General features: G+C 48.2%; 1 long non-coding RNA gene across 1 annotated transcript; it reads right to left on the bottom strand.

Moving 5' to 3' along the window:
• Positions 1 to 3,360: 3,360 nt before the first annotated feature.
• LOC129324462 (uncharacterized) lies at positions 3,361 to 12,902 on the bottom strand. Its single transcript, XR_008596538.1, has 2 exons — positions 12,651 to 12,902; positions 3,361 to 3,512 (listed from the first exon to the last, which is right to left on the bottom strand). It is a non-coding gene; the product is annotated as an uncharacterized LOC129324462 (long non-coding RNA).
• Between the last annotated feature and the right edge of the window lie 2,190 nt (positions 12,903 to 15,092).

The raw sequence follows: 15,092 nt of genomic DNA, 5'->3' as shown, positions 1-15,092 counted from the left end.
AGATCTTCAAGTGCGTTTGGTCAAAGCTCCCTTCTTCAGATATACCCGATATCTGAAGAAGGGAGATTTGACTCTCAAAAGATTATACCTGAAAATCTTGTTGGTCTCTGAGGTCCCACTGGACTCAAATCCTGCTGTTCCACTGCAGTCCAACACAGCTGCCTATCTGAAACTGTTAGTTTGTTGCAGCAAGAATAAATGGGAGTCTTGATCCAGGGAAGTCAACCTGGTTTTGTCTCCAACAGATCTTGTCAGACCAACCTGGTTTCCTTCTTTTATCGAGTGACAAGCTTACTGGATCGTGGGAACTGTTGACATGATTTACCTGGATTTCAGTAAAGCTTTTGATAAGGTTCCCCATGACATTCTAATGGGTAAACTGGAAGACTGAAGACTAGACTATAGGCCAGTTTGGTGGATAGGGAACTGGTTAGAGGACCGCACCCAAAGAGTGGTAGTCAATGGCGTTTCATCAGATTGGAGGGAGGTGTCCAGTGGGGTGCCACAGGGCTCGGTTTTGGGCCTGGTACTTTTCAATATTTTTATCAGTGATCTGGATGAAGGGGTAAACAGGCTACTCATTAAATTTGCTGATGATACCAAATTGGGTGGAATGGCAAACACCCAAGAAGATAAGAGTTAAAATTCAACAAGACCTGAATACTCTGGAGAAGTGGGTGGTTGTGAACAGGATGCAATTCAACACAGATAAATGCACAATATTACATCTGAGCCACAAAAATGTGAAGCACAAATACTGGATGGGGGATACACTTCAGGGTAGTAGTGTATGCGAAAGATCTTGGGGTAAGCGTGGACTGTAAACTAAATATGAGCAGTCAGTGTGATGCAGTGGCAAAAAAAGGCAAACTTAGTCTTGGCTTGTATCAAAAGGGCCATTGCATCGAAATCGCAGGAGGTCATAGTCCCTCTCTATACTGCCTTGGTCAGGCCGCACCTGGAATACTGTGTGCAGTTCTGGAGGCCTCACTTCAAAAAGGATGTGGACAAAATCGAGAGGGTGCAGAGGAGAGCGACGAGGATGATCAGGGGTCTGGAGACTGAGCCCTACGAGGAAAGGCTGAGGGCCTTGGGAATGTTTCATTTGGAGAAGAGATTGAGGGGAGACATGATTGCTCTCTTTAAATATTTGAAAGGCTGTCATTTGGAGGAGGGCAAGGAGCTGTTCCAGTTGGCAGTAGAGAATAGGACCCGAAGCAATGGGCTTAAATTACATGCAGAAAGGTACTGGCTGGATATCAGGAAAAACTTTTTCACCTGCCAGGGACTGACATTAATTCCCCTCTTGGAGGGAGGGAGGTCAGTCCCTGGCAGGTAGACCTCTAAAGCCCATCCACAGTGAACACACGGTTCCAGAAGTAGCTTTATTAGAATCTATGCAGTTCAGGTCTGTACCCCATCACGGGGTATGGCAGAAGTGACAATTCAAATCAAGCAGTCTCTGTTATAGTTGACTTTCCTGCGCTCCAAATGACAGTTAAGGTTTTGGCGCGCAAGCCTACATGAATTCTGTGAGACTATTTAGTTATGACTATGCATCATAGTCATCCAGTACAATATACAATGAAGTATTCCCAGCATCTGGGAAGAGTAGTGAAAGCTGGCATCTAGACACACCAAAGTCACGGTTAGCTGAGACTCGCATATTTCGCTAAGATAACCAGGGAGGCCCATTCTGGGTCCTAAGCAAGTAACATCTGCAATATGGTTATGAATGATCAGAGAGTACACATCAAGTTAGCAATATTCTGCTATTGTGAGAGCAGGCCTGTAAATAATATATTCACCCACAGCCACTCCTCCAAGCTCAGAGAAGTGCAGTAATAAATCAAGGACTATCTTCACATCCTGTGGGGTTCAGCTTCTTTCAGCATTTCTTATTGGGTGCTCAGATCTTGCAGTCATCACTGAAACAAAATGCAGTTCAAAGGACAGCTGGAATAAGGGGCTGTAGAATGGGATCTGCTCCCCGCCACAATTAAAAGATCCTGAACTTCTGCAGGGCAGGAAAAAGTTCTTTTCCCCAAATGCTTGCCCACACCTACACAACAGAACACAGAAATGCCATCTGTATTCTGTCTTCCAAACAGAAGCAAACTCGGCATTTATTTGGCACAGCAGCTGTGCATCACATCCCCCACTCCCTTGTGTTTCATTTATTTTCGGAAGAGGGAAAAAAATTACAGTAGAATCAGTTCCAAGTCAGATGTCAAGGGTAACCATTTCAACGAACTCTCAGAACAGGAGGGGGCTTTTAGAGCTGAGGGGATGCAGGCTGTCCTTCACACGCTCCCTAACCAATATCCTCTCGCCAACTAAAATGAGAGCCTGTGTGGGCAACATGGTTGTGTCACACCAGGATCTGGGAGACACAGGTTCGAATCTCCACTCTGCCATGAAACTACACTGTGGCCCAAACGACATGTTGCAATTTAATGGGTAGGGTCTGCATTCCTTAACTCTGGCTTTGACTCAAGTCACATGTCCTGCGTGAGGAAACGCATTTCCCACGTTTGGCAGGCTGGAGGAAGAGCTGATTCAGATCTTAATTGTTGTGTGGGTGGAAAAGGGGCTTTAGTCTGGGCAACATTGCCCACCAGGCCTTTTTGAGTTAGGAAAATGGCATGAGGCAGGCTGAAGTCCCTTCTCTGTACAGGAATGCAGAGGGCCAGTTTGGATCATTCATTATAAATAGTTCCTCCTAATGGACAAACACTTCAGTATACCTGAAGAAGTAACCTACGATACACAAGTGCTAATGCAGGAATAAACTTTGTTAGAGTGGATTCCTGTTTTAATAGGATGCCGGAATCCACGGATTTGACCTTACAGGGGTTTTCTTATGAGTCGGAGTAGGAGAAAGGTGGTATCAGAGATTCTTGGAGGGGGTGCCAAGCATGGGAGAACAGAGGGAGATGGTCACCCAAGGGTCTCTAAAGCAATCAACTGGAGTGGGCTGAACGGACCATCAAAGGCCAGTCTTGCTTCAAGAATCTTCATTGACTTCCAGGCCCAATTCTACGTGCTGGTTTTGAACTTTGACGCCTTAATTCTTCTGGATACAGACAGCATCAAGGACCACCTTCTCCCATACAACCCTCCCGAGATGAAAAATCCCTTTGAGATTCAATGACACGTACCCCTCTTGTATGGTCACATCTTGCATGGCCTTTTCAGCAGTGGTGCCCTCCCCCATGGAAGGCAGCCCACCCCCCACAAGTGGCCTCCAGATAGCAAGTGGCATCTATAAACACTCGGTGGTATCTGCTCTGGATTTACAAATTTGTGCTTCGTATTTTCCTTGTTCTCAGTTGCTCTTTAGGTTGAGCTACAACTTGGTTGGATTTTATGGTTGCTTTTACTGTGTAATTTGAAACGGTGTTCTTCAGAAAAATAAGCCACATTTGCTAGGCAGGTCCTTCCTTCCAGTGGGCAGCTTCCTTTATAGTTCCAGGAGCTGCAGGGGACATGCAGAGATATGTCCAGTAAACCTACACAACATGAGACAGAAACAAGAAAATACTCTTCAGAAGGAAAAAACCACACACACACAAACATTTTGTAGCAATTATCCAGTTATTGTACAATCTAATAGTGATTTCAACCAGCTTAGTGAAAATTTTAATTTGTGCCAGTCAGGCCAAGACAAGAAAGCATGAAATGTATGACATGTATGAGATCTATCTATCTACATGTGTACCCAATATACACTTAACTTTACTATGAAGCAAATACATCATACTGCACTGGGTGAAAACTGATGTGTCCAGACCATTTCACTTTTGCCCTGTCTGCTAAAATCAGTTGGGGTGTATGAATGTGTGATATTGTACTCTCCAGCTGTAGCATCATGTTTCCCATTGCAGCTTTGGACAGAAAAAAACTTATATTTGAAATTCAGTTGTTTTGTTGTAGAGTTAAGCAAACATCTGTGTACTGAGTGGGAACACTCTTCCACCGCTTCATTTTCAGTTAAGGCTCTAGTGGTTCATATTTAGCACAAACCACATCGTGCATCATTGTGCCGAGTACCATTTTCCAACCTAACTTTTCCTACTAAAGAGGAATGACTTCTGTGACCTTTCTCCCTGCATTTTAAGTTGTAGGTAAAGGTAGTCCCCTGTGCAAGCACCAAGTCATTACTGACCCATAAGGGGACGTCACATCATGATGTTTTCTTGGCAGACTTTTTATGGGGTGGTTTGCCATTGCCTTCCCCAAGCATCTACACTTCACCCCCAGGAAACTGGGTACTTATTTTACCGACCTTGGAAGGATGGAAGGCTGAGTCAACCTTGAGCTAGCTACTCGAACCTGGCTTCTGCCGGGATCGAACTCAGGTCGTGAGCAAAGCTTTGACTGCAGTACTGCAGCTTACCACTAGCTTTAATTGCCCCCCTTCCCAAAAAAAGAAGTATTTGTTTGCAACTCACTTGTCTCTTCAATAACTTTCTCAAGTCAGCTTTTCAAGTTTGGTGGAACTCTGTGTCCTTCATTTTAATTTCCCCCTTCCTTCCCTCATTGAAGCTATAGGGCTAGAAGTTTCTAAATTCTGCAGCAGTCTAGTGCAGAAGTGGCTTGAACACCTGACAGAAGATGGCGCAGCACTGCCAGCCTGTCCAATGGATCTCAGTTGGCAGCTTCCTAGCCTCATGTTTGCGCCTTCTCCCCCCACTGCAATAAGGATACAGTCAGCGGGATTGGGAAGGGGGCAGTCTGTCTGTGCCCACCTGGGCCTGTGAACAGCAGTGAGTGAAGGCCACCAGCTCTGTTCAGGAGCCCCTCCCTCCATTTGTTTCCATTAGTACTCCGTTTTCCCAGGAAAGATTTTGAGGAAGAAAATAACAATATAATAACAGTGTGCTTATATATCACCTTTAAGGACAGATTAGTGCCCCACCCAGTCTCTGTATCAGGCATCTGACGAAAAGAACTTGATTCTCGAAAGCTTATGCTACAATAAAATTGGTTAGTCTTAAAGGTGCTACTGGACTCTTTTTGATTTTGCTACCACAGACTAACACGGCTAACTCCTCTGCATCTATGACCACTCAGAATGGTGAACAAAGTCCGTGTTCTCATTATCCCCACAATCCAGCTGGGGAGCTGGGCTGAGAGGAGTGGCTGACCCAAGGCCACCTCCCGAGCTCAGGGCAGTGGTGGGATTCATCAAACCAGCAGTGCTGATTCGGAGTCCAGCCACTTAACCGCTATGCTACATGGCATCTGCCAAAGGAAGTGCCCTTCCCCCAGATTTGCAGAGGGCCCTCTCAGCACTGCAACGACCGCTACTTGGTCTTGCTTCTTGCTCTCAATTTTCCTGCAGAGGACTTCTTCAAGATTTCTTGCCAGTTGTTTCCGGGGAGCGATGCATTCGAAGCTGAGCAATGAACAAGTGCAATCTTGCAGTCTGGAGAACACTGGTCAACTGTAAGGAACTGGGAGCCAGCCCTCTTTCCCTCCTGGTAGTTTTTTCACCCACAGCTGGCACATTCCTGGGTCTTCGGCTACCCAAGAGAGACCAGCGTCTTCTGACGCCAGAAGTCGTCTGCTTGCTGAGTTCTTGGGATCGCTCTGTGAAGATGACAATGAAAAGGGCGTCAGTAAAAAGAAGTCCTGTTCCCTCCTCCCTCCCTGGGCTGGCGAAGCCCCCTTTAAGCCTTATGAAAGGGACCTGCTTCCACCCAAGGAGGCAGCGTTCGTAGTCTGCCCAAGGGCTCCGATGCCCTCTGAGGCGGGAGAGCCTCCGGCTGCGGATTCCCGCCTTTTCCTGCCCGCCGCCACAACTATCAACCCCACCCTCGCGATTGCCAAGGCGGTTACCATGGTCGCCCAACGGTTTCACCGGGCTCGGCTCCTTCCCGCCTTTTCCCTCCCGCCGCCGCAATTATCACGGTTGCCATGGCGAGGCGGGCAACGGTCGCCCAACGGCCTCGCCAACGCCACAACCTTCTCGGCTTCCCCGGAGGGCGGCTCTTTTCTTTTGCCGTTCCTCTGGGCACTTTGGCAACTGCCTCGCTGTTGCCTGAGGCGGGCGGGGCAGCCTCCCTTCTTCTCCGCCCTGGGGAGTCCGCCCCTCGCCAGGCGGCCTATCATTTTTTCCCTTGAGGGTCCAGCATTTCTTTTTCTTGAGGGCGGCCAACGCGCTGAGAGCGAGGAGGGCACCGGCCTGCTCGTCTCTTCCCGGCTGGAGGCTCAGGAAAGGCGCCGGTCCCTGCTGGAATTCAAACCTGCCTTTTCCGTTCAGTCAGAGGGCGGCTGGAGCTCAGCCCGGCGAGAAGGGGCATCGCTGGCCTGCCGCTGGAGAGAATTAGGACGAGGGCTCTGTGCAGTTCACCGTGGAGTCTGAGGAAGGCCCGTCTCTCTCCGGCATTGGCAGCAGCCACGCCTTTTGCTCTGAGGCTGGTTTCTGCTCGCGGCTCAGCGGCTCCGTCTTGGATTTGGACCTTTTCATACGAGTCTCTCGGTGGATTTCTGATCGGGCCTAAGGAGATCTGCGGGTTTCTGGCCTCTCTATTGCTTTACAGCCGTTTGACTGTTCTAGAAGGGGAAGCAGGGCCCTGGCGTGGGAAGGCAGGCGACTAGAGTCTCACCAAACGGCCACCTGAGTGGAGGGGCCGCTGCTTCCCTCCTTCCCTCCCCTTTGCTCTTTTGGATTCCTGGGCCTCCGGAGAAAGAGCAACCCGTCGTCACTGACTGGCAGCTTCGTGAAAGGGATTGGAGTCCAAGGGGACCTGAAATACAAGCAAGATATTCCCTGTTATGGATCCAAGCAGCCAGAGTCGAAGCAGAACATCCTTGCCAGCTGAAGTGCAACGTAGCCATCAGGGATCCGGTCATCACCGTTCATCAGATCCCAGACCCTCATACGCAGAACAGCATCATCACGCCTGCTGCATTCCTCCACCTTGCCACTGCCGTTGGCCTGGAGGTCCTGCTGGATTTGATGCACCGGATCCAAGGCCATCTGCATCTTGGCCATCACCGCCGTCACCAGTGCAACTTCGGCCGCAGTATGAATCTGAAGAGGAAGATGAGCCTGCACCCGTGGCCTCTGACATGGGTTCCGAGACAGCTTCGGATTCATCCCCAGATGAGGATGTGGGCCTTTCAGCTGGATCACCTGATGAGGACCTAAAGATGTCTGCAGATCAAATGGCTCGAATGGCCTTGGCTCTAGAATTAGATATATCTTTGTCTACCTCCCACACCCCTGGGAAGCTCTTGAGAAGACTGTATAATGATACGCTATCATCTGGCACGTTTCCTATTGTAAAGGGCCTGGATGATGTCATTCTCAAAACTTGGGAGAGGCCAGCTGATTTGCCTGCAACTTCAAAGAAAGTTGAATCCATGTACAAGATCAAGCAAGACACCTGGCCCTCATTATTTAAACACCCGCCACCTTCTTCTTTGGTTACAGAAGAAGGTCAGCGCCATCGTTCTAGAGTCCATTCTGCACCCCCTGACAAAGAGGGCAGGAAACTAGATGCTTATGGTAGACGTCAGTACTCTGTATCAGCCCTCAACCTGCGGATTGGAAACTACCAGACCATCATGGGGGGCTACCAGCTCTTCCTATGGGAAAAATTGTCTGACTACATCGCTGACCTCCCTGAGGACAAGAAAACCATGGTGAGATTGATGCAGAGGGAGGCTGTCCACCTGTCCAAGCAACAGATGAATGCAGGACGACATGCTGTAGAGATGTCTGCAAGAGGGATGGGAGGAGCTATCCTGATGAGACGCCACTCTTGGCTCAGGTCAACTGCTTTGCCTCCAGAAACCAAATTCAAAGTAGAGAGGATGCCATTTGAAGGGACCTCTCTTTTTGCATCAGGTACTGACAAAGTTCTCTCTCAGAAAAAGAAGAACCCGCAGACTGCCGAGTCCCTGGGCATAGTCCCAGTGGAACAGTATACCTTCAAGCCAAAGTATTTTCGAAGGCATCAGTATCAGTACCATCACTATGACAGACCCTACAGGCAGTTCCAGCAGCCACAAGGCCAGTCTCAGAGACCCTTCCACCGTTCGCAGCAGTCCAGAAGGAGAGGGCCTTATCAGCCTAAGCAGACACAATCCACCTCTCACTGAAAAGACAGTCCTGGTCCTTCTAAACAATTTTGACTCGCGGAAGCCACCTCTAACCCTGATGGTTGTTTCACCGACAGGCTAAGATACCAAGAGCTGTCTTACAATCTCTGTATAATAAAAAGGATGTTAAATAACTTATATTCATGGTTTTACACATGGGATAAGCACTTTATGATGTACAGTACTTCATGCTTGAAACTTTTCTATTACAAGCATACAAGTTTGATGTTCCTTCTGCTTTCCTACAGTTACATTTTATGTTAGTGTTATTACACTTCACTGTCTAATAAATGTACCTTGAGAGATTTATTCCACTTCCTTTTTTGTCTGTATCTTGGTAATCTCCCAATATGGGACTGTACAGAAGAATGGCCATGAAGACAGGATTATACATTCCTATAAGTATTATCTATTTACCTTTGTACCCAATCTAACACTTGGTTTTTTTATAGAAGTAAATGCTGGGAAAAACTGATGTGCACAGACCATTTTACTTTTACCCTGAGTTACTTACTTTTTTCATATTTTCTTTATTTAAATGGTAAACAGTAAACATAAAAGGTATAAATAAGCAATAAACCTAAAAGATAAAAAAACACACTATTCTACTGATACACTAACAATACATATAGACATACAATAACAAACTAGACAAATTAATAATAATAAAGGACAATACAGTTAAAAAGATAGGGAAAGAAAAAGGCTAAAACTAAACTACAAATTGAGTTCCAATTTTCTCTGCAACAAATACATAGTTTTCAAAGTCTCATTTCTTATGTGTTAAACATAAGAGCCCTCTTTTTTCTATTGCTCATGTTTCTTAATACATAAATCCAGATTTCATCAAGTCATTATTATCTCATGTAAAAAGTCTATAAACGGTTTCCATTCAGAAACAAATGTAGCTAATGTCTTTTCTCTAATCAGTGAATTAAGTTTTGCCATTGACGCAAAAGCCAAAACTTTTATCCACCATTCCTCCATTGTAGACAATGTTGGAGTTTTCCATTTTTGTGCATAGAGTACTCTTGCTGCCGTAATAAAATACAGAAACAAAGTTCCAAAACTTCTTTCCAACTGACTCAGTTTGGGTGTGTGTGCATGTTGTTTTGTTGTGGAGTCAGGCAAAGATCTGTGTATTGAATGGGAACACTGCTTCTTAGGCAGAATAAGCTGTGTGGGGCAGGTTTTGTGCATGCAGAGAATCAAGCTGTGGGCCTAAATGGGGCCTTCCTTGAGAAATGGGTCTTTTCGTCGTGACTGGTAGAAAAGAGCAAGAGTCCAGTACCACCTCTAAAACTAACAACATTTGTGGTAGGGTAGCTTTCATAAGGTAGCTTTCATAAGTCACAGCTCACTTCTTCAGAAGTGAAGCTATGAAGAAGTGAGCTGTGACTCATGAAAGCTCATACCCTAACACAAACTTTGTTAGTCTTAGAGGTGCTACTGGACACTTGCTCTTTTGATATCTGAAGTGAGCTGTGACTCACAAAAGCACATACCCTACCATAAACTTTGTTACTCTTAGGGGTACTACTGGACTCTTGCTCTTCTGATATCTGAAGAAGTGAGCTGTGTCTCACGAAAACTTGGGGAAGACTTACAGAGTGCCCCCACCTTGCCAGTTTCCTAACTATGGTCACAGAAAGCTGTTTAAGACACCGCTTGCCAAACATCACCATTCTGATCTTAATCAGGCCCTCATGTGCCCAGGAACTGTATGTCAAATAACAAACTCATGCTCTTGCCTGATCTGGGGAGGATGCAAGGACAATGTAACATAATATTTGTCCCTTAGCTTTATATAGAGATCAGAGAAATTCAGGGAAGACAAGAAGGCTGTCAACAGATATTGGCAAAGACTGCTTCAGTCTTTAGTGTAGCCAGTTTGGTGTAGTGGTTAAGAGTGTGGGACTCTAATCTGGAGAGCTGAATTTGATTCCCTACTTTTCCACTTGAAGCCAGCTGGGTGACCTTGGGCTAGTCACAGCTCTCTCAGAGCTCTCTCAGCCTCACCCACCTCACAGGGTGATTGTTGTGCGGATAATAATAACATACTTTGTAAACCACTCTGAGTGGGCGTTAAGTTGTCCTGAAGAGCGGTATATAAATCAAATGTTATAATTCAAAGGCCTCTAGATATCACTTGCTGGAGGAAAAAGATGGGGGGAGGTTGTGTGGCCTTTGTGCCCTGCTGTTGCAGTTGCCTAGAAGCCTTCGGTTGGCCATGGTTGAAAACAGGATTCCAGAGTATTCTCTTTATCTGAAAATCACTGTTATCCTACAGACAAGTTTCAAAGGGAGAATCCAATAGGAAATTGGATTAGCACTCATCAAGAAGTGTAACTCTCTCTCTCTCTCTCTCTGTGCCTGGTTTTAATAAGGATTTGTCTTCTCTCATTATAGGAGCCAATATATATTTTAAAGCATTCTAGTCAAGCAGGTCAGCTGTACACCTATCCTTTTTGAATTCCTTCACCCTGAAATCAAAAAGAGTCCAGTAGCACCTTTAAGACTAACCAATTTTATTATAGCATAAGCTTTCGAGAATCAAGTTCTCTTCGTCAGATGCCTGATCAAAACTGACGAAGAGAACTTGATTCTCGAAAGCTTATGCTATAATAAAATTGGTTAGTCTTAAAGGTGCTACTGGACTCTTTTTGATTTTGCTACTACAGACTAACACGGCTAACTCCTCTGGATCATTCACCCTGAAATAGATCTATTTTTCTATCAATCAGTTCCTCATCCACTCTGAGGGGAGTGATTACTCTTTTTCACTGGATAGTGTTATAAAAGGGACCTCTCATTATCACCTCTTCACTCTCGCTACCCCACTTTTCTGTTGTCAGCAGCTTTCATTAGTTCTGCCTAACGGATGAACACCTGAAGAAGTGAGCTCTGATTCACAAATGCCAATGCAGTAATAAAGAATCCAATAGCACCTTTTAAGACTTTAAGACTTTATTGTAGCATAAGCTTTCGAGAACCACAGCTCTCTTTGTTAGATGCTGACGAAGAGAGCTGTGGTTCTCAAAAGCTTATGCCTCAATAAAGTTAGTTAGTCTTAAAGGTGCCACTCGACTTTTTATTATGAAAGGAGGTGGGAAAGTCTCTTTTAAGGTTGCCAACCTTTCAGGAGATCTCCTGGAATTACAACAGATTACAATTACACTCTTTGGAGTTTAATTAATATAATTTGGTTGGTCTCTCGCAATGTTATCCAGGAAGCGTAGTTTAAAAAGAGCCAGAGGCTTTGTCTATTTCACCTCTCTACAGGAAGGTAGTTTAATAAAGAGCTGGCAGAGATTGCTCCTCAAAGGGTTTGTTAATTTCATCTTTGCCTCCCTGAATGCTCTGAAATTAACAAACCTTCTGAGGAGCGATCTCTGCAGGCTCTGTCTTTTTAAACTACGCTTCCCGGCTAACATTGCGTCTCCCTTCACTTGAGCATCCGCTTGTAAAATGTCTCATGTAGAGAGACTCGCAGAATCCAGAGTACATCCTGGCTTCTCAGACACCCTGGCTTGGAAATAGGGGAGCATTTGTTTGGCTGAAGTATAGTCCAGGACAACAGAATTACTTCGAATTTCATATTTTTAGGGTTGGCTTCATCTTCCCCTTCCCCGCCAGTACAGATGCACAGAGACAAACAAAACGGCAACAGACAGAAATATTCCTGGGATGGATGGGGAAATAGTTCTGCCCTCTTTCCAAACATTCACAAGGGACGAACTTATGAAACAGAGTGGAACCCTCTACAATCAACTGAAGAAGAGAGACAGGAAGAGCTTTTACGGAACCAGGCAAGGAGGTTTCCTGGACAAGGGAAGGGAGTCAATTGACGTTGACAGGGTTTGGGGGGGCTGTTCTCTGTGAAAAACAGTTTTAAAAGTACCAAGTGGTTGGCTAACTCTGGATACCTTACAAGCTGCTGTTGATATAACGCAGTGTACCTCCAAGAAAACGTAGTGATGCGACGTCCCCCCCATGGGTCACTAATGAATCGGTGCATCTCCCAAACCCAGCATTGTTTCATCTTGTGGCTGAACTGGGAAGAAGTTACCAATCATGACAAGGGTTGCCAGCCTCCAGGTGTTGGCTGGAGATCTCCTGGAATAACAACTGATCTCCAGGTGAAAGAGATCAGTTCCCCTGGAGAAAATAGCCGCTTTGTAAGGTGAACTCTATGGCATTATAGCCATCTGAAGACCCTTCCCTCCCCAAACTCTGCTCTCTCCAGGCTCCACCCCCCCCCCCCAAATCTCCAGGAATTTCCCAACCAGCAGCTGGCAGCCCTAAAAAAATAAAGCCGTTTTCTGGTTTATGTTCATTAGGCAGGCTGTGTGGTTCTTTCAAGCCTAAAATCCCCTTATAATAGACCACATGAATGCCGGGAGGCACCCTGAGTGCAGGCATTTTACTAAGTCCCAAAGGCCTCATGTATAAATGCTAAAAGAAAACTACCACAGAGGGAGAAAGACCCCGGTCAGGGGCTGGGACGACTCCCATCGCCTCCATTTTAGGCCCACCTTTCTCCACGCTTCCTCTCCTAGCTGCGCAACGAAAAGGGGTGGGAGCAGCCTGGGCTCCTCCGGCGCCACCCAGCGTCGGCCATCTCCGCATGCCCCGCTCAGGCCAAAGGCGGAGGGGCGGGACAGGGAGACCCCTTAGCGCAGCACCGCCCACCGCGCGACGACGTCATAGAGGACGCCATCCGGGAAGTTCTGCGCGCCCACCGTTGGTTGCCATGGAGACCGGCAACAGTCGCTCGCCCGCGTCTACCTCAGCTGCCGCCTCTCGCGCAGCTGCTGGAGGCGGGGCAGGGAGACCTCTCAGCGCAGCCCCGCCCACCGAGGATGGGAAGTTCTGCGCGCCCACCGTTGGTTGCCTGGCAACAGTCGCTGGCCTGGATCTACCTCAGCCGCCGCATCTCGCCCAGCGGCTGGCGGCGGGGGGGCGGGCTTCTCAGCCCAGCTCCGCCCACCGAGGACGGGAAGTTCTACGCCCCCACCGTCGGTTGCCATGGAGACCGGCAACCGGCGCCCGCCCGAGCCTACCTCAGGCGCCTCTAGCCCAACGACCGGCGAGCGGGGCGGCCCGCCGTCGCTCGCGTTTTTTCGCGTCTTTTGAAATCTGCCGGGCCCAGGAACAGCCGCCTCTTCCCACGCCGGCCACTGGGCGAGAGGCATCTGGGGGTGGGGGGGCGGCGCCGGTGTCCGGTCTCCATGGCAACCAAGGCTTGGTGCGCAGAACTCCTTGGCCGGCGTCCTCTGGGACGTCTCGCGCGGTGGGCGGGGCTGCGGCGAGAGGTCTCTCTGCCTCGCAGCTGTCGAAGAGCGCTGTGGTTCTCCAAAGCTGACGCTACAATACAGTTGGTTAGTCTTAAAGGTGCCACTGGACTCTTTACTCTTCTCCTCAGGCGCCATTGGAAGCAGCAGGGACGTCTGAGCAGAGAAGGACGGAGGCGGCCAAGGACGAAGCCCCCCGCCCCCGATGCTTTTGAGAGACTTCCCGCCTCTGTGACAATTCAAGGTGGGGGGCCCGAGGCGCTGGCAGACGGGTGGCTGGAATCGCCTCCCACGGCCCCCTGGGGTGAGCGGAGGCCTCTTCCCTCCTTTCCTTCCCGGTGGCTGGCTGGCGGCGTCCTGGGCCGCAGGAGAAAGACCAGCCGTTCTTGGCTGAGGGGCGGGCGGCCCTCTTCACACGACGACGGTTCGGGAAGCGTGAAGACCGGTGTTTGAGAGGGCGCTTCCTCTGGCTGGATCCTCCCTCTACAGGAACAGGCTTTCCTCTGCTTGGTAAAGAGAAGACTGCAAGACAAAGGATGCTCCATCTGCCAGACACCAATAGGGACTCCTGCTGGGGGGGGGGGGCGGACTCGCACCAGGGACTCTCTGCGCAGGTGGCTGGAAGCGTGGACACCCAACCCGGCCCAGTTTCCTCTTTCAGAGATCTGCCATGACTTGCGCATCAAACCAATTAGATGGGGCGATTCTGTTCCCGAAGACTTGCCGCGTTTCTGGGAGACGCTCCTTTCCTTGGGGTGCACAGGCACATGACAGAGAGCCAGAAAGCAGAGAGCACAGACATGTCACAGCCAGCTTCCAAGGCCTGATCTCGGATCAATTACAGAGTAAACTACACTGAAAACTAAAAGGAGGGCCTTTGAAGAGCCTTTCTTGGAGTTCCTTTGTATTCCTCAGAAGAATCAGAACTGTGAGTGCGCCAGAGGGATAATCGCTAGTCATCTGAAGCACCTGCAACCTTCACCCACCACTCACCTCTTACCCTACAGATCCCCTCCTGTTTTATACCCTTAAAGCGATCGATCACCATCAGGTCTTATTTGGGTCTGTAGTGGGGCCAAATGCAGGTTTGCCTTGGTCCATGGCAGGGGAGGGTGGGAGAGTCGAATCTGTCCACCATGTTCCTTTCCCACTAGATATTCTCCCCCCACCCCATTTTCCCATAAGGAGAAAAGACCAGTCTAATGCAGGAACCAGGGAAGAGGTAGGGGATTTATAGTGAGGAACTGGCAGAAGACAGGGCTTTCAGAGGTGAGTAACGACTTATACTTCAAACCAACTAGACTGGCGTGGCCTCACCAGGTTGGCTCCCAGGAAGGAGGAGGGGATTCCCTCCAAAATATTCTCTCACACACACCCTCCAGGAACTTCTGTAACACTCCTAAGCAGCCAGTGTTCACACACCAATTGTTTAGTTCTCCTGGTTGTGAAGGTACCTAGCTAGGAGCGGCACCTTGCCTGGCGGCCTTCCACAGCAAGCAACAAACCTGTCATTATTTTATTTAGTTACAGAATGTATACCCAGCCTTTCTGCCCTTCCCAGGGCCACCAAGGGGGCAAACGCCTGAAAAGCATACATAATTAAAAAACGGTGCTTTCCATGGTCATCGATCCAGAGGAGTTAGCCGTGTTAGTCTGTAGTAGCAAAATCAAAAAGAGTCCGGC

The sequence above is a fragment of the Eublepharis macularius genome, chromosome 2 (assembly GCF_028583425.1).
Source record: "Eublepharis macularius isolate TG4126 chromosome 2, MPM_Emac_v1.0, whole genome shotgun sequence".
Lineage (NCBI taxonomy): Eukaryota > Metazoa > Chordata > Lepidosauria > Squamata > Eublepharidae > Eublepharis > Eublepharis macularius.
Note: the sequence above shows the minus strand (reverse complement) of the source record. Positions and strands in the feature narration are given on the sequence as shown.